The sequence below is a fragment of the Anser anser genome (genome assembly GCF_964211835.1).
Source record: "Anser anser genome assembly, chromosome: 7".
NCBI classification, from domain to species: Eukaryota; Metazoa; Chordata; class Aves; order Anseriformes; family Anatidae; genus Anser; species Anser anser.
Window position 1 is genome coordinate 30,862,289 of NC_139727.1, and position 24,393 is coordinate 30,886,681.

The 24,393-nt window shown below is 44.4% G+C and overlaps 2 long non-coding RNA genes across 2 annotated transcripts in view; one reads left to right on the forward strand and one right to left on the reverse strand.

Moving 5' to 3' along the window:
* Positions 1–117: 117 nt before the first annotated feature.
* LOC310902613 overlaps positions 118–24,393 on the forward strand; it is a 45,350-nt gene continuing 21,074 nt past the window's right edge. The window contains exons 1-5 of the long non-coding RNA XR_014586816.1: positions 118–1,415; positions 13,224–14,392; positions 17,708–17,764; positions 19,317–19,481; positions 22,898–23,036. This is a non-coding gene — a long non-coding RNA (uncharacterized lncRNA). The remainder of the gene's footprint in view (positions 1,416–13,223; positions 14,393–17,707; positions 17,765–19,316; positions 19,482–22,897; positions 23,037–24,393) is intronic.
* LOC310902615 lies at positions 19,998–24,247 on the reverse strand. The gene is made up of 2 exons (XR_014586818.1): positions 23,462–24,247; positions 19,998–21,944 (listed from the first exon to the last, which is right to left on the reverse strand). It is a non-coding gene; the product is annotated as an uncharacterized lncRNA (long non-coding RNA).

Genomic DNA, 24,393 nt, shown 5'->3' on the forward strand with positions numbered 1-24,393 from the left:
GCGGTGCCGCGCGAAGGAAGGAGAGGGGAGGGGCGCGGTGAGGCGCAGGCGCGGGGGGCGCGGTGAGGCGCAGGCGCAGGGCGGTGGCCGCCGCCATTTCGGGGCCGCCATCGCTGCTGTGATCCTTGCCTCGCGTCCTCGTGTTTCTCTCTATTAAACACAAGTTTCTTCTGGCGTATTTGTGTTGCTTGGTTATTTGTGTGGAACTCGGTGCCAAATAGTCTGAGGAGTGACTCCCAGTGTTAGGGTCTGGGGCAGAAGTCCTGTGAGGAGCGGCAGAGGGCACGGGGGGTGTTCGGTCTGGGGAAGAGGAGGCTCAGGGAAACCTCATTGCTCTCTGCAACTGCCTGAAAGGAAGCTGTGGGGAGCTCGGGGTCGGCCTCTTCTCACAGGTAACCAGGGGTAGGACTAGAGGGAATGGCTTCAAGGTGCACCAGGGGAGGTTCAGGTTGGAAATGAGGAGACATTTCTTCTCAGAAAGAGCGGTCAGGCATTGGGACGGGTTGCCCAGGGACGTGGTGGGGTCACCGCCCCTGGGGTGTTCAAGGAAAGGCTGGACGTGGTGCTTGGGGACACAACCAGGTGATGCTGAAGGTCTTTCCCAACCTTAATGCCCCTGTGATTCCATGTTTAGTCCTACACAAACAGAGGAAAGGGGAAAGGAAAATTCAGTGGACCACTCAAGCCCAGAGCAGGAATTAAGAAAGCATTCCTGGCAGAAATTTGATGACTAATGTGACCTCCAGCCCGTGAGCCATTCAAATTGAGCAGGAGCCCAAAGTGTTTCTTAATATTGCCAGGATCGGTGTCTCCAGCAAACATCCTGTCCCACGCGGCAGGCAGCGTGCAGTGCTTCGCAGGGCGATGACTTGGGCTTCGTTTGGGTTTGTTCATGTACAAAGGGGGAAATGCATCTACTGTACCCTGCAGTGCCTAATTTATGTCCTGAGAGGATATCCTCGTGGAGGATAAACCAGGCTTCTGGCTAATCTTGGCATAAGGTTTGATAATTGAAATACAGAAGTTATTGGACACTGTTCACAGACTGATTGATGGGACCATGTTTACGAGCAACAATGAAGATACTAGCTAGCATCTTTTCGGTATTTCTATTAACCTGGAAATAGATATAAAAGCATTTTCTGATGCGACTTTGTGAGCAAATCAGTGACTGTTGAAAACAAACCTGCAGATTTGTTGATACAGAGCCATCTTAATGACTGTGAGCACGTCTATGAGTTAAAATGCACGTTACTGCAATTAACACTAGCTTTGCCTCTCAGAACAAGCAGTCCAGTCCGTATCTGCAGAAAGGAAGTGACAGAGAAGGACTGAGGAGCCGTGGGGGTGTCCAGATCTCTGCAAAGGCAATGGTGTAGCAAAAGAAGAAAACATTTGTGCTGGCCTGAGCAAGAGTAAGGAGATTATTTTATTTTTATAGGTTTTGTTGAGAATTAATGCTGCAATAATATATGTGGTTCTAGAGTCTGGAGTTCTGTGCGATCTGCAGGCTTCTAAAAGCGTCCATCAAATTGCTGAGTGGCTAGAGAAAATGCCTTTCTCTCAGTGAAAGGCTGAAATACCCAGTCTGTTTATCTGTTAACTGAAGATCGGGAATGACTTGATTGCAACATGTAAATAACCTGAAGGGAAAACAATATGAAGTAGTTGAAATGTAAAAGCATAGAGAGAGGCCCAGTTGACTGAAAGCTAATGGTGCACTGAAGAATTTTAGAAAATTCAATAAATGAAGATGAATAGCTTCTTTGGAACTAACTACAAAGGCAAGGGAGAGGGGATTTTTTTTCTCTTGGTTTCTTCAGCCTTTTTAGAAGCCATTTCATCACATGGTATCATTCAAGTGCATGCTACTACAGATAGGAAAACAATCCCACTCTTGAAACCACTTATCTTTAACTCCTATAAATTGGAAATTCTCATTAATTGTATCCTTAAAAATGGATTTGTCTTCACCCAAAAATAGAGATTTTTTTTCTATGCTTGACAAAACAGATCTTTTATACTACATTGAGAAAAAACACAATCTAAGCCAGACCTCTTGCTACTTAAAACGATGATATCTAGTTGCTAAGATTTTGTTGGATCTGTAAATGGGAGGAGTTCAAACCAAGTTCAGGTATGGTTCAGCCATATCTGGATGTTTCTAACTGCAGCCAGTACTTTCATCTTATATATGGGCAGGGGAGTAGCTACCAGGAGGACTTTCACTCTTCATAATCCCTTTTTATGAGCTGTGTATACATTGTCATTTGGTATTACGGGGTATTCATAGAACTGAGCAATATTAATTTACAGAGTACAGCTGTACCACAGTTATATTGTTATTACAGAGTAACTGATGCGATTATAGGAATTTGTGCATTGCATCTTATATGATGCGTAGAATTTTGTGCAGTTTATTGCCAAATCAAGTGAATTTAAGACCGTCCTCCATCACAAACGCCATCGAATTTGTTACCCTAACTTAGTAAGAGGAAGAAAAGGCGCCTGGATTACTCTTACTCCCTTGATGGTGAGCCTTCGGGCTCTCCCGAAGCTGCCCGCGGGGCGTTGCAGCGCTCCGGGGACAGGGGCCCTGTTGGGAGCCCGGCCCCGCGGCCAGCCTGGAGGCGTGCCTGCCTCGGCCAGCAGGCGGTGCCGCTGCTGCGCGAACGCCTGCACGGCCGGCACGATTACCCAGGCCGCCAGGAGACCTTTCTTTGGCAGGACCGAAGTTACGGCTCTTTTCCACGGTCTGCTGCGTTATTTTTGCAGTTAGAGCTATCAGCGACGTATATCTGAAGTTGTTTTTGAGGCTATCTGGGACTACCCGGTCTTGTGAATCGCGTACGGGTGTTCTGTTGTAGCGGTACACCAAGAGCAGCACCATCCTGCACGCCTTGATGTTAAACCCTGATGCGTTTAACGGTGGGATGGGAGGGGAGTGAGCCGAGTGCTCAGCGGCAAGTAACACAGCCGACAGTTGTACCCAAAGCTGATGCCCTCCGTTTTCAGCTTCATCTGTGTGGCCAGATTGTTTCGCTCAGCACAGAGACCCAGTCCCTAGCAAAAATGTGGCTTTTGCAAACAAAGCAGTCTGTGCTAGTCACTGAAGCTGAACTGCAATCCGAATCTAGGCCGAAATGGAGACACCGGGCTTTTTGGGGCTTTTCTGGTGGGCTGCCAGCCTGGCAGGCCTTGCCCTGTTAGTAGGGCAGCGTGTCAGGCCTCAGAGTCATCGGTATTTTCATTTGGATCAAACCGTCAAGGAAATATCTACCGATACTTCAATTAAGAGAGTTGTTTTCCTGAAGATATATCTTTTCCTTTTAGTTGACCCGTGCCTCTAAGCAAAATTTGTTGTTGTTTTTTTTAAACAGTTTGTTATCAGAGCTATCAGGTTTGTCCATAGACACAATTACGTGGTATTTGCTATTATGAGGCATTGTTCTTCTTGCTCCTGCAAAATTTGTTTCTTTGGGGTGATTGTTTTTCTTCGCTAGCTGTTTGGTTCTGGCAGGACTTTTGAAAACTTAGCAGCTCCAACTTATAAAATCAAGTTCTAGAAAAGATGCAGGTTGGCCAGGCTTATACTTAAAATATGCAGGTACTTCTGTCACTGAGAGGTTCTAGTGCCTCTTTGCTCTAAAGCACGGGCTTGAAACTTCATGGGGAAGTTCTTTTTGCTTTAAGGATATATTTTCTGCTGTTCCACTCTCCTGAAATTTGGCCTAATTATTAGTTTTTCAAATACCTGCTCTTAAAGGAGTTTGTGAAGTTAAATAAGTGAGCATGTTCTTGAACGCAGACTCCCTACAGCCCCGGTAGCCCACGACGGGGGTTGTGGTGCTACGCAGAGAAATTGAGAGCTCGAACACGTTCTGTGCCCTGAATGATTACAGTCATTATGCTCCATCAGTGAGAAAGGCACAGTGACTCAATCTGAGGAGGAGAAGTGAATCAGAATTGGATGAGGATTAGGAGACAGGGTGGGACATCATGGAGATAAGAGGAAAAGGTCAGAACTGGGATGAAGGGACAGAAAGCCTGCAGCCATTAGGACATCAGTTGCTTCAGCAGAGTCAGAGGTTGTGGGATTCCCATTCTCCTGCTGCTGACAACTTTGTGAAACCCGACAAAACGCTGCCTTACGTAGGAAATGATGGCCTGCCAGTACGATCGCTCACTTTAGTGGTGCAAGCAGCAGGTCTGTTTGATGGACCCTCAGCAGGCCTACACAACACGCTGTTTGTCAGGTGTTTTCTCAGCCCGACGTGAGTCTCCAGGCTGGAGGAACAGGCCAAGTGCAGGTGCCACGGCTTCCTGTGAGGCGTTCTGCCCTCAGTGTCAGTGAGCGGGGCAGTGCGGGCTGTCTGGGGACTCTGCAAGGCAGCTGGGGGTGCTGGTTCCTCTCCTCGGGGTGCTGGGAAGCCTGCTGCTGAGGCTGTCTGTGTCCAGGCGAGAGCTGCGTGCCAGTAACGACGAGAAGATGAGGGGGGTTTGGAAAGCAGGCAGCGAGGGCCGGTGGAGCAGGCAGAGGCGCCTGGGAGGCCTGGCAGAGCCTGAAGCAGCGAGCAGGCAGCGTGGGAGGTTTGGGAGGCAGGAGCTCAAGGTTGTTGTGGGAACGGCGGGGGTACGGCATGGGTTTGTGCGGGAGGGACCTGGGAGGCAGGAACAAGGAGCTCTGCTGGGGTGAGCTGTGGGACTGGTGTGGGGGAGAGGAGGCAGGCGTCCGGCGGTGGCAGCTGGTAGGAGAGGTAACAGTGCCTAGGGGCGAGGGAAAGATGCCGCCTGCCCCTCTGCCCCTAGCTCCTCTGCTTCGGCCCTGAAGGGAACTGCCTGCACCTTCGGCTGCAGTCTTCAATTACACTCTCAAATGCCTTCATCCTCTTCCTCTTAGCGTCTGTTCCATTCAGAACACAGGAGTTACAGTAATCAAGGATGGGTAGTTAAAACAAACATTTAAAAAAAAAAAAAAGTGTTGTTTTTGCAGGTCCCGCATCTCATTTCCCTGAATTCTAAAGGAAAGTAAGCTGAAAGAAGGGAAAGTGAGCTTTGCAAGAGGGCAACCGAGTGCCGCTGTAAAGATCTGGATTTAGTTACCCCTGCAGGAGTGTCTACACAGCATGAATGAGCAAGCAGCAATGTATGGCAAGTAGAAAGCTCAGAGTGTAAACTCAGAGTTTTTTGCAATTTGTAAACAAATTGCACCATGGGTCTTGGCGCTGAAAACTGACCGAAGCAGCTCTGATTCAGCCAGAGGTAATTTTGCTGCCACTGGAGCATGGCAAGCTTGCTTTTGGGAACTGTGTCATACATTCCTAGGTTCTGAAAAATCCTAGCGTCTTGACCCGCAACAGCTCCCACTCCCGATCAGTGTTGGGTAAGCCACGTGGGTGGTTGTTTGGGGGTGGTCAAAAATAGAAACAAGCAATTTGAGACAGGATAATTTATTTATAACGAGAGTAGTGTTTATGTGCTGCCTCTTCTGAAGTTAATGAGATCGGAACTTTAATTAGTCCCTCAGACACCTTTGGTTTTTGGTATCTCTGCTGCTCTGCCCTCCTGTAGAATAGGGGCTAATAAGGCTGCCTTGTGTTATGGAAATTAGTATTTAAAAAATGCTGAGACACAGTACCGATGAGTATCAAGGGAAAGCCAGTAAGGAAATGAAGAATTCTCTTTTTAAAACAGAATTTGAGGGGTCCTTGGCAAAGACTTCATCTGAACAGAAAAGGTGGAAGTGTTTTAAGTTATTCTGGTGAGTTCTGCTGACATTGCAGCAGATTGGGAACATCTAGCATCAGAACAGAATTAGGGACTCTTCAAGTCTACTTTGCCAGGACATGTTTTGCTTCTATCCTGTGAACCTAGAAGTTGCCCACAGTTAACATTTCTAGCAACGGACTGTGGTAAGGTTATTTTTGCTGTTTACTCTGTACGTGAACCCTGGGAAACATTCGCTATGCTATAGTAGCTGCAGAATTCACATGCAGCCGTGCGCCTTCTCTACCAACATAAACAACACGCACAGCCTGCATAAAATCCAAAATATGCACACCCCTCTTCCGAAGTCTCCCATCCTTCGTTTTCCTGCCAGACTTTGAGACACATTCTCATGAAGTGAGAGAATTTCTGGAGCGTGCATATAGCGGTGAGATATGGCAGCCACCCATCCTGCTGCGTGAACGAACTTGTGAAATGTTCCCTTCTACAGCATGTTAGTCACAACTTGAGCAGCGAGACTGCTTTCGTGTGGCTTAGCATCCTGTTCTTGGTAATCACTGTTGTCTCATGTCTTACACCTGGCACAGTGCTTAGGGAAACTGAAAGTCCTACAGATGTTTCCTCTGAAAATGAAACTGAAATTTCTCTTGCCGTAATCGTCCCGCACGTCATTGCAGCTGTCTACAGATGAAGTCTGTTCGGATCCCTGTCAAGCAAATGTCCCTATTTAGAGGCTAATAATAAAACGAGGATATATCAGATGGGCACTGAGACCTCTCTTTATCAATGTTCCTATTTGTAAGTCACTTAAAGGAGAAGAGGATGCGGTTGCGACTGGCTGATATTTCTCTAAATGATAAATTTTATGTAAAACTACTTTGATATCCGTCTTAATATGATGGGGAAACCAAGATGACTTGTTACCAGGGGTATACAAAGATGTAGAAGATCTGGAAGCCTAACTAAAGGATTCTTGTTTTCACAAAGGCATCAACGCCATGTCTGGGCTCTGGGATAATTGCTATTCACCCTGTATTGACTGAAAACCTATGGGAGCTTTTTTCTTGGTTGCTTTAAAAAAAAAAAAAGATTTCAAGGTTTTTAGCAATTTTATTTGACTTAGTATGTCAACATCCTTTAGTTACAAAGGAAAAAAGGGTACAGTAGGTATGTTACATGGTTTCATACATTGCATTCTTTTTCTTGAAGGTTTCGATTCCCTGTGCTAGGCTTCCTTTGAGAAAAAAACTTCAGTTCCTTGCTGTAGTTATAGATCCAAAGTCTTTCCAAAGCTTCAGGGCCGCCGGAGGATTTGCAGCTTGGCTTCGTACTTTATTGCCTTGGGGTAGGTAACGGGTTCTGATCAGCTCCCCTGACATGGGGACGTTTGGCCTCTTCTTGGTCAAGCGTACTGGCAAGAGTTTCTGAGAGGGTAAAATGTGCTGCTGGGTGGCACCGGACCCGGTGCTGTTACCAGGGGAGGGAGCTTAAAATGAAAAGCAACCAATGTCAGTGGGAACAAGATGAAGATAATTATTGTCAGTGACCATTATAATGGGCATTATCCATGTAATAACATTTCGTGTTATATTCTTGGGATTTCTTCCAAGGGAAATAATTTTTGGATTGACAGAGGAGATGATTGTATTCAGCAGTGGGCAAAGTGCTGTCTCAGATCCAAACATATTGCCACTGGAGAAAATCTAAGTTTATTTCTGCAATGTTCCCTGCATCTCTGCTACCGCCTTGGCCTGCCGTGCTAATGGAGTAAGTCTCTTGTAAATGTAATTTGTAATGACGTCTGCTTTGGTACTATTGCTGTATCTTTTACATTAAGCAACTTGGTATAAAATCACACTTATTATTCCGATGCAGCCTGCTTTTCTCAGAGTTTTTGGGTTTGCACCAGGTCAGAAATGAATTGAGGTTTTACAGGACAGGTGCTGGCAAGAGCATGTGTAGGCTGACACCTGCGCCTGTGTTTGGCGGGGTGATCTGGTGTGTAGTTTTTAATTGCATCATGGGAAGACGCAGTGATTTACAGCCTAGGGATGGACAGCTAATCAGCTAAAGTGCAGCTGAGAGCTGACTGAGCCTTCTGGATTTTAAGGCTCAGTGTGTTTTAATGTTTTTTGTTTTTAAAACACCAGCCTCAGAATCTCCTTGGGATTTGCCAGTCAAGCAAATGAACATGAAAAGCTAACTATGGATCCAAACTGCCTGCGAGCAGTGCTGCTGCACAGATTTTACCTAGAGCCCCAAAGCAGTTTTGCATCTAACTTTTTTTTTCTCTTTCTGCCGTTCCTCCCACACCTAATGAAACTATTCAGCTTTGAAATGTCGGAAGGCCGCATACCTGAAGCAGCAGTGGGCTTGTTTAAACATCATTTTCTGGTATTAGTTTTATAGATCCAGATATGACTAATAAGGAAATTTCTTCATTTGGTGTCAGCGGATGACCAATCTGTACCGGGATGAGGAACAAAGCTGGTATGAGGAGGCCGTGTCGCCCAGGGAGCAACCCAATCCTTGGTGTGAGTCATGACAGTGATGTCTTAAGCCACAGGGAGAAAACATGGTAGCAGAACTCAAATGTACCTTTTTTTTTTTTCTTCTGCCTCTTTTCAGAGCGATTTCCAAGCAGACTTATTTCACTGACACTCAAGCGTTAGTATTTCTAGATTTAGGACATTCACTTGGGCTCACCATTCCCCTTTTATTGAAATAAAATGGAGGCAGTAGCTACCTGGTAAATCAGAATAGTGAGCATAGGAAATACTCATTTGCATATCTTTAGATGAGTTTTCATAATAATTTTCTCTTCTAGTCACTTTTGGGATTCAAATATACATTACAGCAGCAGAGAACGTAGAGGCTTTTGTGGTTTGAATTTTGTTTTTTTTCAGAGTTTGGGTTTCCTTTGGAGCTAGAGAAGAGGCACAACACAGCACAATTATCATAATCAAATCATTGCACATCCCAAAGTCATATTGACTGCAGTAAATGCGCCCCCTGCTTGGATATACATGCGTGGACCAGGTCTACATCACAGATTTCATTGCAGTGGAATTGCTTTGTGTTCGGAGGGTGGCTGTTTGCTCAGCACGCTCCCCCAGGACCACTGCAGAAAGCGCGAGGGCAGAATATTCGCAGCTGACAAATGCTTTTAGTGGCGTCTTCAATTAAGTCAGTAGATCTTTCCTAATTCCATTTCCTGCTGTACTAAAAACTACCCAGCAGTAGATGATGGTGCATTTCAAGCCATGAAGCCATCTTAAAAAATTGAATCTGGCTAATATGTAAAACCAGTAACAAAATCAGGGTTCAATAAAATATAGACATGGTTTCAGACTGATGTAAAACAAGAGTAAATTAGGCTGTGATACAGTTCTAAGGCTAACCTTGAGGGAGCTGTTGTCAGGAGCTGTGGTTGAGATATTAGATCAGCTATACTAATCCTTTTTGTTGTTGGTGGTTTGTTAGTGAAACCTCTTGGGAAATAATCTTTCTAGATTTCTTTGGCACTTCTGAACAGATCTGAACAGGGAATCACTATTGGTTTTGAACTTTACAATCACTTGATAAGTCTCTGTGGATTATTCCTATCATCAGCTGTATTAATACTGTGAGTGGTTTTAGTATACAGTGTTCAATAAGTATTGATCCACTTCTCTTTTGGAGCTGGTCAAGCTTTCAGATAGTGTATTTCCATCTGCATGGCATTAAAAAAACTCCGTGTGTCTATTAAGACAGGTTAAGAATCTTCTAAAGCAATTTGTTGGTAGGAGAAAGGAGGAAAATTTAGTCGTAAGTACATGGCAATATCCTTAACACAGAAACAGGAAGAGAGGAGGGAGAATAAGAAATAATAGACGGAAGGAAATTAGGGGTGGTTTAACCTACAGATGAGAGTTAACGATTTGGGTTCTACTGCAGGAAGAAATGTAAAATTGAATCAATGTATAGCCCATACCCCATGGAGGAACAAAACCGAGTGAAATGCATGTTAACCTCACAAGAAAGAGAATGGTCTCATGGAGCTGTCTGTTTTCAGTGGGCTGTTTGTATTTGTCCTTGAAGCTGTGAGCAGCGTAAGCCAACACAGAGCAGCGAAGTGCCATCGTGCCGTCGTTTGTAGACTAAACTATCTTTGGCTAACCATGTTTTGTTTTGTGTGAAAATTTGTTTAACAGATTGCAAGTTTATTGGGGGACTGTCCCTGCAACAACATGTTCTTTAAGTGCAGTTTTAAATAATTTTTACTGTATGTTTTCTCTTTTCCTGTTTTGCCATGAAGATAGGCTTCCATTCGAGATAACTTCAAGAGAGGCTGTAGTTCACTTGGTGGGAGACGAGTGTCCGAGATGTCCCTTGGTCGGACAGTGACCTGAGTGCTCATTGAGAGAGCAGCATACGGGTAGCGTAAGGATGTGGGCCCCAGTGGAAGGGCATCTGTGTCTAAATAGGGCCACATTCAAGGTGTTTGTAAAAGGTACGTGAGATAACTAAGATATGCTCCCTGGCGTTCATGTGGTGAGCCGGTGTAGGCAGTAACTGGCATCTCCTGTGGGAGAGCCGGGTTTTGCCAGGTCAGATCTTCCAGGCAGAAGATTTTCGGGGATTACATGGAGAGGGTAAATGAAAACATGGAGGCCTGAGGCATTGATACGGTTTTCATTTTGCCAAGGATTTGCTGTTCAATCCTGGGAAAAGTTGCTTCCATCTCATCCTTGTTCCACATCTGCAGAGAGGGAAGATCACAGGGCAGAGGGGAGCACGCGTACCTACTGCAGTACCTTCAGACTCATCATCTGGAGCGCAGAGTGAAAGGAGGGTGCTCGGTTGCTCATCTAAGTCATTTAGTTTACCCATCGCTGCCTAAAATAGCCTCAAGTCAGCGTGACGCATGCTGTGCTCTGCTGTGGCCCACATAGCATATGTTGCTGTGCGAGCTGTGAGCCCTCTCTTCTTCTCCCCGCGTCCAGCAGCCGTCGCCTTCCTCCTTGCCTGCTGTCGCAGCCTGACCCAGCCTCGTGGTCCTGCAGCGCCGGCGGATGGAGTGCCTTGTGCCCTGGGCAGGGACACAGCCAGAAGGTCCCGAAGCACACAACTTCAGAGATTTGCCACTTACAGAAAAAAAAAAGAATGTACATCAGGTAAATACGCCGATGGAAATGAAACCTTGGGACACTTCTAAAGACGTGACTAATCCTGCGCACGCTGTGACTCAGCTGGTGAAGCCTATTATCAGAAGAGGTCCCAGAGCTCCCAGTTATAAACCAATAAATAAAAACAACTTGTTTTGCGTAACAAACGGAGTCGTTGAATCTAATTTTGTCATCTGTTCCTTACCCCTTCAAAAAATAAACCATCCAAGTGTTTATAGCTGTGCAAGAGAGGTAACATCGTTTATAGTAAACATGCCCTTTGCCTTAAATTCATGTGTTTTCCTCCTGATTCTTCATGTTTCTCAGTTCAAAAATCTTAAAAGTCTGAAACCTGACTGACTCCCGATTATTTTGTAAAAACATGCTTTTGGCCTGCTTTGTGGTTTGTGAGCTGTATGATGACAAAACCAGTTGTAACTCATCAGGTTGGAATCATCAGAAAATTGTGTATATTGGCTGAGGGTAGTCAGAAGGGACTTCAAGGCACACGGTCTTTTTTGATGGACTGGGTAACAGACCTTAAAATAAATAAGTACGTTGTTCATAGATTGGTTACCCCATAATAAAAAAAATATGAAATGCAAAATCCTAGGCTGGAGTCAAGCTTGACATCTGATTTAGTTTAAAACATGAACCGAAGGCATGCAAATCCTATCACAAATTTCCATGTGGATGTTAGGTTTGTTACAATTTTCCATATTTTATTATTTCAGGTATGTAATTGGTCTTTGAAAGTAACATTAACAATAAAACAAAAAGGAGTTAATCCAAAAATTTCAACAAAAATGGTTTTGAGGTGGGATTTTCTTGGCTTTTTTGGCTGAGTTAACCCCTGAAATCACAGGTGCACATTTTCCTCCTCGCTCTGTTTGGCCCAGGTGGTGGCATTCACTCCAAATTAGAATTTAAGGCTACATCTTGTACTTTGGTGCTGTTTTGTTGTTTATAAACTGCCCCTGTCCCAAGACCCATGTGTGCCAAACATAGCAACCTCAGGTGGAGTTCCTACAGGGAGTATTTCTCTAGGTGCAAGGGACCTAATCTCATTGAGGATGCTTTTTTATACCCTTAAACCACTTAAAAGGTGGGATTTTCACCTCTCGTGCCAACTGATACTGTCAAACTGGTTTTGTATATTACTTTATAGCTTGTTTGTGTCCAGTACATTTTCTTCGTATTTATTCTTTCATGACAAGCTTTTCTCCTTTAAATATAACTTTTCTCCTTTAAATACAATTCATAGAATCATGGTTGGAAAAGACCTCCAAGATCACCTTGTCCAACCATCCCCCTACCGCCAGTGTCACCCTACATTCAGAAACGGAGCACGTCCAGCATTGTAGCCTACCTGTTGTGTTCTCTGTGTTGTTGATGTGGCTTTGAGGAGTCTGTTTGAGAGAGCTTTTAACCTAAACAGAGGCCAAATATCCTGATTTTTCACTGCTCTAAATCAGGAGTAGACAAACATAAGCTTAGTCCAAGGGTGCTGTTTAGCCTTTGATGGCTGTTTTAAAAACAGTATTTCACATGTTCTATATTTTATTTGGCTCTTTATTTATGGGTAGTGCGACTGGATAGAAATAACTTCTTTATACATGGTGATAAGTTAAGTTGCTGTGAAAATGTTATTACTTGAAGGTTTCTCAGCTGTACTTCTCAGCATAGTTGGAGGCGCTGAGTTAAGCTTTCAGGTGCTGTGAATAGCAAGATTGGGTTAGCTGATCCTGGAAAAAGAGTGCCCCAGGTTGTCTGCTGATTATTAAAAATATTTTTCCTTAGGTCATCAGGATGGTTCCAGCTGATATATGTACTAGGTAAAACTTTACAGAGGAGGCCTTTTGCTAAAGATGAAACAGGCAGGCAAATCCCAGCCTGCTTCATAGAGGACAGGAATGTGTGTAAAACCTGCATGGTGTTCAACACACCGCAGTTGTGGCAGCTGTAATTCAGGGCCCGACGCACCGGCAGAGTGAGTTACACCTCGGCTGTTCCTATATAACACACGGGTGCCATACACCAAGGCTGTTCCTATGTAACACATGGGTACCGTACGTTTGTCTGGGTTTCCTCACAGTGGTCGGCCTGAAATGGGCCTAGCCCTGCCGAGCAGAACTGCCCAGGTTCTGCCGAGGTGGTGCAGGCCCATTCCTGGCACAGGTTTGTGTTCCGCACTTGGCAGAGGAACGCCCTGGCTAATTAGAAATACACCAGAAAATACATTTTTAAGAAGCTGAAACATCTCGCTGCATGAAGTTGACATATAGTCGGACAATTTAGCGTGTTTCAAAGCCAACCAAGTGTAATTGCGTGTTCTTTCTTCTTTTTGAGGTGTTCCTGCCAAGAGGGGGTTCCAGCTGGATCAGTTTTACAAGACAGGACTTGGACACCTCAGTGTCCTGTCATGGGTCTGCCTGTCATGAAGGCCTTGCTTGTCCTCTCCTGCCTCATCCCCTCAGTATCAGTGGCTGTATTCACTGCTTCCAAGTTTTCAGCTGTGGTTTGTTTTAAGGCAGGTAACCTGAGACATTTGACTCAAAGAGGAATTCCTTCGGATAACAAAGAGATTAGGGGACACCTGTAAACTGACTCTCTTATTAGCTCAAGAGGAAGAAAATACCTTTAGAACATCGTGTAGTTCTTGCTGTTTGCTCCTTGAATAGTGTGTCATGTGAGAATTGCATCTGCCAAATACCAAGCAGGCATTCGAGTTTTTTGTGTCGTCATTCTCCGTGGAATAAATGGAAGGGCTTTGAATGGAGGCACACAAGGCAGCCTTCCTACAGCAGCCTGTCACTTTGCAAAGCAGCTGTGAATTTAATGGGAGTACAAATGAAAAGCAGCTGATAATTAGGCTGCTGGGTGTTTTAGCATTATTATTGTTAATTTTTAAATATCAATTAGGTAATCGAGAGGGTGCTATTGAGAAGCATATATTTTTGTTTTTTAATATTCTAAGCAGGGTTCCAGCTGGGTGACATGATGAATTACAGCTCCTGGTAGGAAACTGATATCAGGAGGGACTCAAGAGTTCCTCTGAGCAGAAAGGAAGGGGCTTGTGATGGTCAGGATGGTATAGTGAAGCATGTTCGTATTAAAGGGACTGTAAAACTTAGATAAGCCTTTTTGTTGTTAACTTTACATAGCGTTAGAATAACATCTCTGCCAGCTAGCAGGTTTAAATGTCTAGATACAGATTTCTGCCATCTACGTATCATATAGTGATTTAAGTTATCTTAGATTTAAGAAAAAACATCAGTTCTTTTTAAGAAGTCTTATGGTAGCTTAGCAAAAAATGAGAGTTTCAGAAATGAGTAGTGACTTCAGACAAGTGCAAAGGGGAACCTGCAGAAGAACCAAACCTGCAGAAGAACTTTGTGCTCAGAAGAACTTTTTGCACTGAGAAGACCTGGGGGTTCTGTCGTTGCTGTGCTTTTAAAACTGCTCTCTTCGATCTCCACCTCTGATTGTTGTGTTATTATTTTGGAGCTGTTATCAAAGTGAGTGAGTGTATGAAAGAATGGGGAAGGCATACAGGTATTCCTCAGCTGTTGCAGGCATACTAAATACGACATTTATCAGTGATTTGGGCTTAAGGGCTGTAATACATCTTGAAAGAAGGCATAATGGAGTCTGTTCTTCCAGTGTGAGGGTAATTATTCAACTACCATACCTCTCCTCTAAAATCTAGAGGAGAGGAGACCTCGTGGTATAAATCAGACCATAAGACATACCTGTATCTGAATTGAAGCCCTAACTCAGAGAGAGGACTGAAAATGATTTAATTGACAACAAGATAGCAATTCTTTACATTCTGATTGATTTACATTAGTATGTGACTTTCCTGAAATTCAGGTTTGAATTTCATTTGATCTGATTTACGTGCTTGTATTGAGTCACATAACTTGCACATCTATATGTTAGAAGTCAAAGTGAATGCTCATAAAAACATAAGCTCTTTCAGCCACCCTTTTGTAGTCAGGGACTTCAGGACTGCTGTAAACACCATGCTGAATTTTACCTTTGCTCTCTCCAAATCCAATTAATCCTTGCATGATTATTACTCATCTATGACTGATGTAATTTATATACCTTTTATATCGGGCATGAGAAAAGCTGTGAAACTTGGTTCTATGATGATACAAACTTGTTCTTGGTGGTAGACTGTTGCGTGGTGCTAGTTTTTCTCAGTCTGCTCCTTCTATCTGGGCAGCCTCTGCTGTCCTTCTCTGCCTGCTCACTGGAGAGCAGAACAACATCCCAGCTAATGCTTTGCTTCCCATAACCTCTCTCCAAATCCGGTAGCCTTTTCTACAGTGTTCACAATTGGATGTTAACAATGAGTTGCAAGGGAAAATAGTTGTGCATTACAGCTGAACGTTGTGCCAGGTCAGCAAGTCTGTGAGCAGCTGCCTGCATGTCTTTCCTGTGCTAAAACACCAGGCGTTCTTCTTCTGCTCTGTGAAACAGAGAGGTGGTTAAGTGCCTCTACCGCTGTGCCTCCTTGATTAGGGGAGGGAGACAGCAGTTTGCTGGAGCAAAACTGAAATTGGCTGAGGTAACAGGAGTCTTAATGGTAAGAACCTCCTGCCTTTCACACTGTGCTTAGGAGGAGCAAGCCTTCATTATCTTTGGTGCTTGTTTTGCTGTTTGGGATGCAATAGTAGCATCTGAAGTGCCAGATCAGGGACACTGCTCTTACAGCTTTGCCTGAGATGAGGGTATGTAAAAGTGGAGATTAATTCACTGAGATTTGCCCTGCATCAGCTGTGAATAAAGCCCACGCTTCCAGGTGTCGCTGATAATAAATCTGACTTGGCACGTGGATGTGGCACCGAGTGACAGCTCCGAGTGACCAAACACTGTCCAGATGGTGAGCTCTTGAGGAGCCTTGCTCTCTTGTTCCTCTCAGACCTAGTTACTAGGTTATGTTGTGTCCTCACACGGTCAGGAATGGGAGTAAGAGCTGTCTGACAGCAAGGTGAGGGGCAGGAGGAGGAGAAGGTCCACAAATGGAGTTAAAAGAGATTGATTCTTACCACTGTTCTCAGGTATCTGCCTGTAGTCACAGTCAAAAGCAGGACCCTGGTGTAGTTGATCTTGGTCTGTTGTGACTGAGCAGAGGTGCTGGCACAAAGCGGTACATCTCATCATGAGTTGGAGAAAGGGAGAGAGTAGTGAGGTGGCAGAGTGCTAAAGATGGGCAAAGTGTAGATCGTGGTGAAAACTGGGAAGAAAGAAGAGCTGGGAGGGGCGTTAGAGAAATAATACAGTTCTTAGGAGAAGAAAGGGGAGACGGCGAGGACGCAGAAGTGACAAACCTACCTCGAGCTAGTTCTGTCAGCGGCCTGTTATGTCCGGGTAGTGCAGCAGCACATCCACTTGGAGCTCAGTGTTGCCTCAGTCATTGTTTTCATAATCTTCTTTCTAGTGCAATACCGCAAATTATGCAAATGGGCCAGGCGCGGGCTGGGTGCAGGGCACGATGCAGAACGCCTTATGAGCATGCGAGGCTAGTGGGCAGCTGCGCCCAAAGCCCAGCTCTTCCATGTGGCACAAAGTGCTAGCTACTGGTGTAATCCAGTCGAGTCTACAACCTGCCGGTCTGCTCTGCTTCTCCAGTCCTTACCTAACAGCTGAAGTAATCTAACGGGGTCTTCAGGCCGTGCTCTCCAGACCTGATATGGAAATGTGCCCCCCTGAAGAGCCAGGACCCTGTTTTCCTTTGTTCCTCTTCCAGGCCTCATGCTGCCCGGCTCGGTGTGGTGAGGAAGTGTGCGAGTGCTGATGTGAGGATGGGGATGCAGGAGGATAAAACCTTAGCTCCTCACCGAGGATTCTCTTTGTCAAGTCATGGCAACTTGCTCAACCAGTCGTACAGGGGGATCGTGCTCTGCTGAAGTGCTTTCCTTTCCCTCAGTGGTTAATTATCATCCGTAAGAGCATAACAAAAGCATAACACCTCAGCTGTTACTTCTGGTAGCATGACAAGATGCTGCTCCTGTTGTGGTAACTGGCATGATATGTAGGGGTGGTGCTAGCTCACTAAAATTAGAAAGAACTGAAGGCTCACCCTAAAGTACAAACATTGCTATTATGTGACTTGCTTGTTTTTGTCATTTAGCTAACAATTGTCCCATCGGAACAGGGATAATGCATAGCAGATGAAGAGCGGTGATTTTATTGAACTCTCCACGCAGGTGACTCATGTGTTGTTCTATTTGTTTTTTTGTCGATTTAATTTATTGCAAAAGACCAGCTGCTATCCTGAAAGGCATGCCAGGGAAAGAAATGTGAAAGCACAAGGCCACAAAAATCTTCTTTTTGGATCGTTTCAAAACGCTCACTCACAGGTATTCCTGCTGGCTTGGTTCGAAGAGTTGACTTTTCCTCTACCTCCACACTGGTTTGCTCTCACCTATGAGGAGACACATTCAGCCTCTCCATTTTTCTGTTTCTCCATTTTCAGTGAGTAAGTCCAGTGTTTCTTTGGTTAATTAAAGTTTACTGCAGGAGGAGCAGGAGTGGGCTGAGAGCACTGATGAAGAGATGACTAACAAAGCAATCGGCATGTGATGAGAGTGTGGGCTGCCAGGCACAGATTAGCCCTCCCTGGACTCTCCTCTTATCTTAACTCCATGTTTTGAAATAATTCTGTGTTAATAACATATAGAATTTCTGTTCCATCTAGCTTATCACATTACAGCAAGCTAGACAAAATGACTCAATTTCAAAAAGCTCTGATTCAGCTCAGGCTGCCGCCGCTCACTTGAAATGTGAAGTTAGGTGACTGATTCCTCTTTTGTTTCTTTCAGATTCTCACCCTGTGGGAAGTCTAAGGGGGAGAGAGTTGGTCAGAGTGGAAAATTAAGGTGACATTATAAAGCTTCGTGAGATGCATCAGTGACAGTCACGTCTCAAAGCTCCATGTGAACTGGCAGCCTCTGAAGGGTGGGGAGTACATGGAGGTCTGACTGGCGGATAAATCATGAAGGGAAAAATAAAACTTTTCCCAGAGGGAGAGCTGCCACACACACTTAAACAAAAAGTTGTTTGTTTGCTCCCTGCAGTACTTTTTTTCTCTTACAAAAACTGTTTGTTTTTTCCACTTATTTATTTATTTTTTTTAAGCAAGAAATATTGTTTGGATTACTAACGCATACCTGATGCAAAAGGACAGAAAGACGTACTTTAAATATTCCATGTTAACACTTCCTCTTGCTACTCATTTCCTTTTCCCCATATGTAATTCTAATATCCCATGAGTCTAATACTGAGGCATTAGCCTAACTGCTGTGCAGTTAACAAAATAGTGACTTGGGGAAGTACTGATACACAGAGAGGTGTTCACTCTCCCCTAATTTCCTACATCTGCTGTTATGGCCATGGTGAGGAAACCATTTGGAAATGAGGAGACAGGGTACACAAGCTGTAGGTAATTGAGGGCATGGCAGGGAAGGCGAGGAAGAAATCCGATGGAGAGATGATGTCTTTGGCATGCAAATGCCGCAGATGCTTCTTTAGAGATGACTGCCATAAAATGCAGTGCTGAGGTACTCATCCCATCAGAAAGTGGAAACGGCATCGTCTGAGTCGCTTGACCAGCTGCTGTTAAACAGCACGCTTGAAATTTGAACATTGGAAGTTAGGGATGAAAGAGAACAAAATACAGAACTGGTGATTAGGAAAAGTACTTTAAATCAGTGAATAAATTGCTCGTGGGCTATTTGTGGAATCTTAGAATAAGTGGGGAAAAAAAGGCTGGGGGGAGAAAACCCCAGTTTCTTGGAGAGTTCAGTAAATGTTTAGTTTTTCTCTGAGCACACCTCACTGTGCCCAGCACTGCTGGGTCTCAGAAGCTTTCTGCAGAAGGTGCAAAATTGTCATCTCCAGCTGCTGTAGATGTGCAGGACCTGTCAGGAGACTCTCAGTGCATTGCTGTCCTGCTTGGCAGAAGTAACATGACTTGAATAACTCCTATCAGTAAATGGATAGCCCTTCGGGATAACTCTCTTGTAATTGCTGCTTATGACAGCTGTGACAATCTGCATTGCTTTGTTGAGCACTTTCTTCAATGGATGTATCCCAAACCAGTCTTAAGGAACTGGTAATTTTGTCTTCTTGCAGAGGAACATTGGTTTACCCCTTGGATTTTAAAAATTTTAAAGGTGCGTTTTTGTCGTCCACTTAAGGCTGTCAATTGGATATTAGCTTTAGAAGAACATACAAGTTAAAATAGTATCTTACTCAGGTTTCTTGGCAAAGCACTTAATGCTCTCATTAAAGCAAAAGGAAAAAAAAAACATCACGGATGTATTCTTTGTAATGAGAAGTGAAGAAGAGATTAGATGCTTCATGCCGTAAGGACTTGCACGTTAGCTAAATAGTATGTACAATTTGCTAAATCAATTGTTGTCTCTCCAGATATTCTTATATACAGAAAAACAAAGGAAGCCTTATAAATACAAGGTCTGCAAAAGTCATCACTGAGATAGAAATGGTCCTCAGGGTGCCCCAGGAAGCTATCAACAATTTTCCTGTGTCATGTTCAGTTCAGCATGAAGCCCGTGGAATTGGTGTAGAGGCAAGGTGAGCCTTCTTATCTATCTATATGTGGGACTTAGAAGAAATTACTCGATAAACTAGGTGTTAAGCCCTGTGATGCCCTTCTCTTCTTTATCTTGGTAGAAGTTGGAGCTTGAATGTGAATAATAGCCTACGGGTGAGAGGGTGTTTTCTGACCAAACCCATAGCTCTTGACCAGGTGTGGAGAGGGAGCAGCTTTAGGATTTAGAGATAATTTAAGGGAAAAGAGATTGCTCTGGGGTGTTTGTTGCTTGTACATCTGAATTCAGTGCTGAAAATTCTGTAAATGCTTACGAAATCAGCTAGACTGTCTGAACTGCCTTTTTTTTTTTAAGCTAATTTTTTTTTACTTTTTTTTAAAGCTAATTTCAAGACCATCAGTGGTGCTTTCATTCTGATCTGGAAGCCAGATGAGTGCTAAAAAAGAAAAAATATGGTGAGGGAGGAGATACCATCTAACACAGAGTTTAAATTTCAGCTTTAAGTGTTTTGAAAACTAGCTTTTTTTAAAAAAAAAAAAAAAAAAGACTTGTTAAAGCAGATCATTTGGCAGGGGTTTTGCTTTTTATGGCAATGCTGCTGAAGTCATCTTAACCAGCTTCCATGCCACGTTCCCTGTGCTGCTAGCACAGCAAAAAATACCCTTTTTTTTTTCTTTTTTTTTTGCATCTGGATCGGTTATCTGGTCTGGTTGCCAGTGTGGGTGTCCAAACAGCCGTGCCAGCTCCCTGATGGGAGTGATGCGGAATATGGACTGCTACTAAGAAAATTCCTGGTAACCACGTTCGCAGTAAGTTAGAGCCAGTAACTCACTGCTGTAACGGTGCTGGGTCCGGGTCTGGCCTTCCTGCTGAGCGACTGATCGGCCTCCTTGGCACGAGGAGGAGAACAGGCCTTGGCATGGGGTTACCAGCTGGCAGCCTGAGAGGCAGGTGGATTGAGCTCCTTCTTTTGTGTGGCCTCAGAGCACCGAGCCACCACGTGAAGCTGGTGTTGGAGGCACTGACCTGCAAATAAAATCGCTCTCCTTTGTGTCCGGAAGATTTCCATGGTCTCTGGAAGTTGTGATATGATTGGGGCCTTAGCCGGTAGCTGGATTCAGCCTTGTTTGAAATCTCCCAAGTTAACGCTTGGTTACGTTGTTGTGATATTTCACAGTTCTTCAGTTCTGGCTCTTAAATGAATGCTGCTTTGCTTAATGGCAGCGAACATGAAACCTCCTATTTGTCTGTGCAGCTGTCTGCAAGGCGACAATTGTGGCTGTCATTTTTAATGCTGGTGTTCGGGCAGCTTTGAAACCCGATGGTCTCCATGTGGTACATAGAGACGCTGTAGTAAAACCCCGTTGAGAGAAAACTGGAAGGATTACCAATGAAACTGCTCGTGAGGACGAACTAGAAGAGCTGAAGGTTGTTTTCAAGCTTCCCCTTTACTTGTCCTGAGTGGGGAGGGCGAGGTGGGAGGACCTGCTCTCTGCAGATGGCAGAGTGATTCACCAGTTAATGGGATCTCAGCGCCTGCAAGGGAGGATGTCATTAGCTGTGCTGGAGCTCTGGGGGATCTGCACATTTGGTCCCGAGCACGGCGTGCTTCTGTGCGCGCGTTCAGCCTGCTGCTCACCGAGTGCCTCTCTTACTCCTCTGCAAGCACGTCAAACGTGGCTTTAGATAAGCCCTGATTTATGGGCCAGGGAGTTCTTTAATGGTAAAATGCTCTCATCTGCTGGGATGATGAAGAGCTACCTTTTGCTTATTAATAGTGGCTTAAGAGACAAACTGGTTAATCAGTGGTGAGACACACAGTTGGTTTGCGTTTGTTCAAATCCTCTTTCTTTAAAATACCTGGTAACGTGAGACATCATTGTGACAACTTCTGTGGCCAGAACTTCTTGAAACAAGTTACAAAATACTGTATTTGCTAGGGCTTTCAATATTCATTAGCCTTTCACAGCTAACAAACTCCTGGGCTTCAGGTGTTCCAGGAATATTTTGTGCGCTGGGGAAATATTTTTAAATCTTTCCCAGTAAAAATAACGTGGAAGCGCCGGGCATCATAGTACCTCAGCAGCAGCCTTTCCCATGGCCACTGCTCATGGGGTAGGCTTCTGCTGTACCCGTGGGAAGCTGCATGGGAAGAGAGTTTTGAGCTTTAAATCAACCAGGGTTTCACAGAAGGTAACATTTGTTTTCAGGTTCCAGGCTGTTTATTGTAGAAGATAATTTAGATTCTGTGTTACAACACTTAGACTACAGTTTTAAAGCTGTTGATACTATTAAGAGGAGGAATATGTTAACAAAACAAAACAAAAACAAAAAAAAAGAGAAGAAGAAGAAAGGAAGACTCCCTGTTCCTGTTGTCAGTAGGGAAAGGCTTCAGTTCTTCAGCTGGAGAGCTCGGTACGTCTGCGTCAGTCAGCCGAGTGACTCAGTGTTGTGATGCTAATGTAGGTCTGACTGGGTTGGGAGCCTAAATATATATAACAGAGAAAAACTCGGCATAGTTTAGTTTGAGAGAAGTGAGTAATTTTTGTTTCTTAATGCACAGCCAAATTTAAAACCTCTTGTCTTTCTCCATTGTATTTCTCTCCTGTTTCCCTGCTCTTGCTAACTCAGAAGAAACTGTTCCTCTCTTTTTTGTGGTAAAGGATTGTGTTTCTTTCTGAAAACCTTAGGATTTATCTGCACAATGTCCCTTAATAATTTAATGCATGGCCTTGCTTATTTTAGAGAAATGGTACCTCCTTCAGTTTAACCTCTTTTACCTGGAAGGCAAATATTTGAAGTTGGTAAATCGCAACATTCGTTCATTTATTCTGGATTAAGTTTGAACACCAAATTGTTCTAGGATCCCTATTGTCTTTAAGTCTCATCTATCTCAATCTGAATAAACTTGCAGGGGTAAGTAGGCCCTTCCTTTCTTCTGCATTGTTTTAAATGATAAGAGCAAGGCTGTAACTAATTACCTTCATTGTGGAATTACCCGGAGCTAAGATTTGCTTCCTCTGGCCGGCTCCCCTACCTGCCTGGTGTGCGCGTTATACCAGGGAAAGTCAGTGTGATTCATAACGGGAGAAAATAAAGTGTAGAAATAATAACAGGTGTTGAACAATACCAATTTGTAAGATGTGACTGTCACGTCTCAAAGGTTTTTATAGCTGCAGTTTGACTTCCAGCTGTCTGCTGCGAGTGATAATGTATTTGGAGACCACGTTACGCATCCCGTAGGGGAAGTTTGCTGGCAAGGTCTCCTTGTAGTGAATTCTGAGATTTGGATGTGCCTCTGCAGCTTGCTCTTATACAGTTGTGTGGTGGGCAATATTATGCTGGAAAGGGACGTGCTTTTTTTTTTGAGATATATTCTTTACTATATTCTTTTTATAAGATATATTCTGTACTAAAATCTTCCCTGCTCTGTTGCAGCCTGTCATACCGCAGCGCGCTGTCAGTAGCAGCCCAAGAATGTCCCTGCTCGGTGCCACGGTCACCCACAGGAGCCAGCTGTCTAGCGCAGATAAGGCTAGAAAGAGATTTCACTAATACTATCATTCAGCAATCTGGGGTAAATACTTCTTTAATTCTGTTCTGAAGAATTTGTACTCAAGAGTGCCAGGGAGGGAAACCTTTGGGTTAAACTGAAGAAGCCTGGTACATTATCTGTCAGGAAGCACCTCTGTGCCATCTGGGCAATGAGGCAGACAGTGATAACGTGGCATTGTTCTCCTCATGTGCTTAGTGGGGGAATACCTTATCAGCGAATAAAGTAGAAGTATTTCACTTGTATTTCCTTTCCTGGATTGTACTAACACGATTACAAAAGCAAATTACCAGCAAATAGGTTTACTTTGTGCAACGCTGCTTTTTAGTGTTTTATTAACAATGAAGTTTCTTGCAACCACCACCAAATGCTTGCAGCGCTGTAGAGATAAAACATCACTTTACACATAGCCTACTGGACCCAAGCAGGGACTAACAGATGTGGGTTACCTGGAAATGGAAATTGAGGCTCCGGGTCTTGGCTGTCCTTTGGAACAAGCTGTCTGTGCCCGCGGAATGCCTGGAATGCACCGGGAATGGTCTCGGCTTGACAGCACAGGCTCTCCCCTGACTCACTTTATCACCTGACAAGAAGTGAAAGGGACCAGAAATACAAATGCTGGCTTAGCAAAATAGGAAGGAGTTAGGACATGCCCAGACAGGCTGTCAGCCCTGGATATCGGCTTGGAGGCCCTGGCCAGAGGTGTCAGAAATGTCAGCTGGAAGCCAGGCATCAGTTCTTTTCCTGTCCTGCTTTGGCTGAGATAACCGGTCACCAGTCTGGCACCTTTCGAGACCTGCTGTGCAAAGCTGGGCACCAGCTGCCCAGACCTTGCTTCTGCAGCAAGGGCATCATCTGGCTTCTTTGTTCCTGGCATTCTCAGTCACCTTTCTGAATCGTGTAACTTGGGGGGAAGCTGTGGTTTGCTGCAGTGCAGTGTAATATACATGTTGTTGTATGCAGTACCAAAAAAAAATAAAAAATAAATCAACTCACTCAGCTCACCCAACATCGGAATGTGAGCAATTCTCTCCTCTTACCCAGAAGCAGCCACCTCAGGAGCTGGTTATGTGTAATGCACCAGTCATAAAGCAGTGGGAGGATGTTAAAGATCAAGGAATGGAGTGGAAGGGGGGGGGGCTGGGAGGTAGCCTTGGAAATGAGTAGTCTTCTCCCACTCGGCAAGCCAGTTCCATTATCTGAATTAGTACAAAAATACCCACCCACCCCGAGGAATGCACTAAGTCACTCCCTCCATGCCAGGTCTCTCTGATTGGGAGTAATTGTGTGCTTTTGACAGAGCCCGGAGTGGATCTGCATGGAGCGCTTGAGTAGGAGGTGAAAAATCAGCAGCTAATGTGATGGCTTCTGTTTTTGTTTT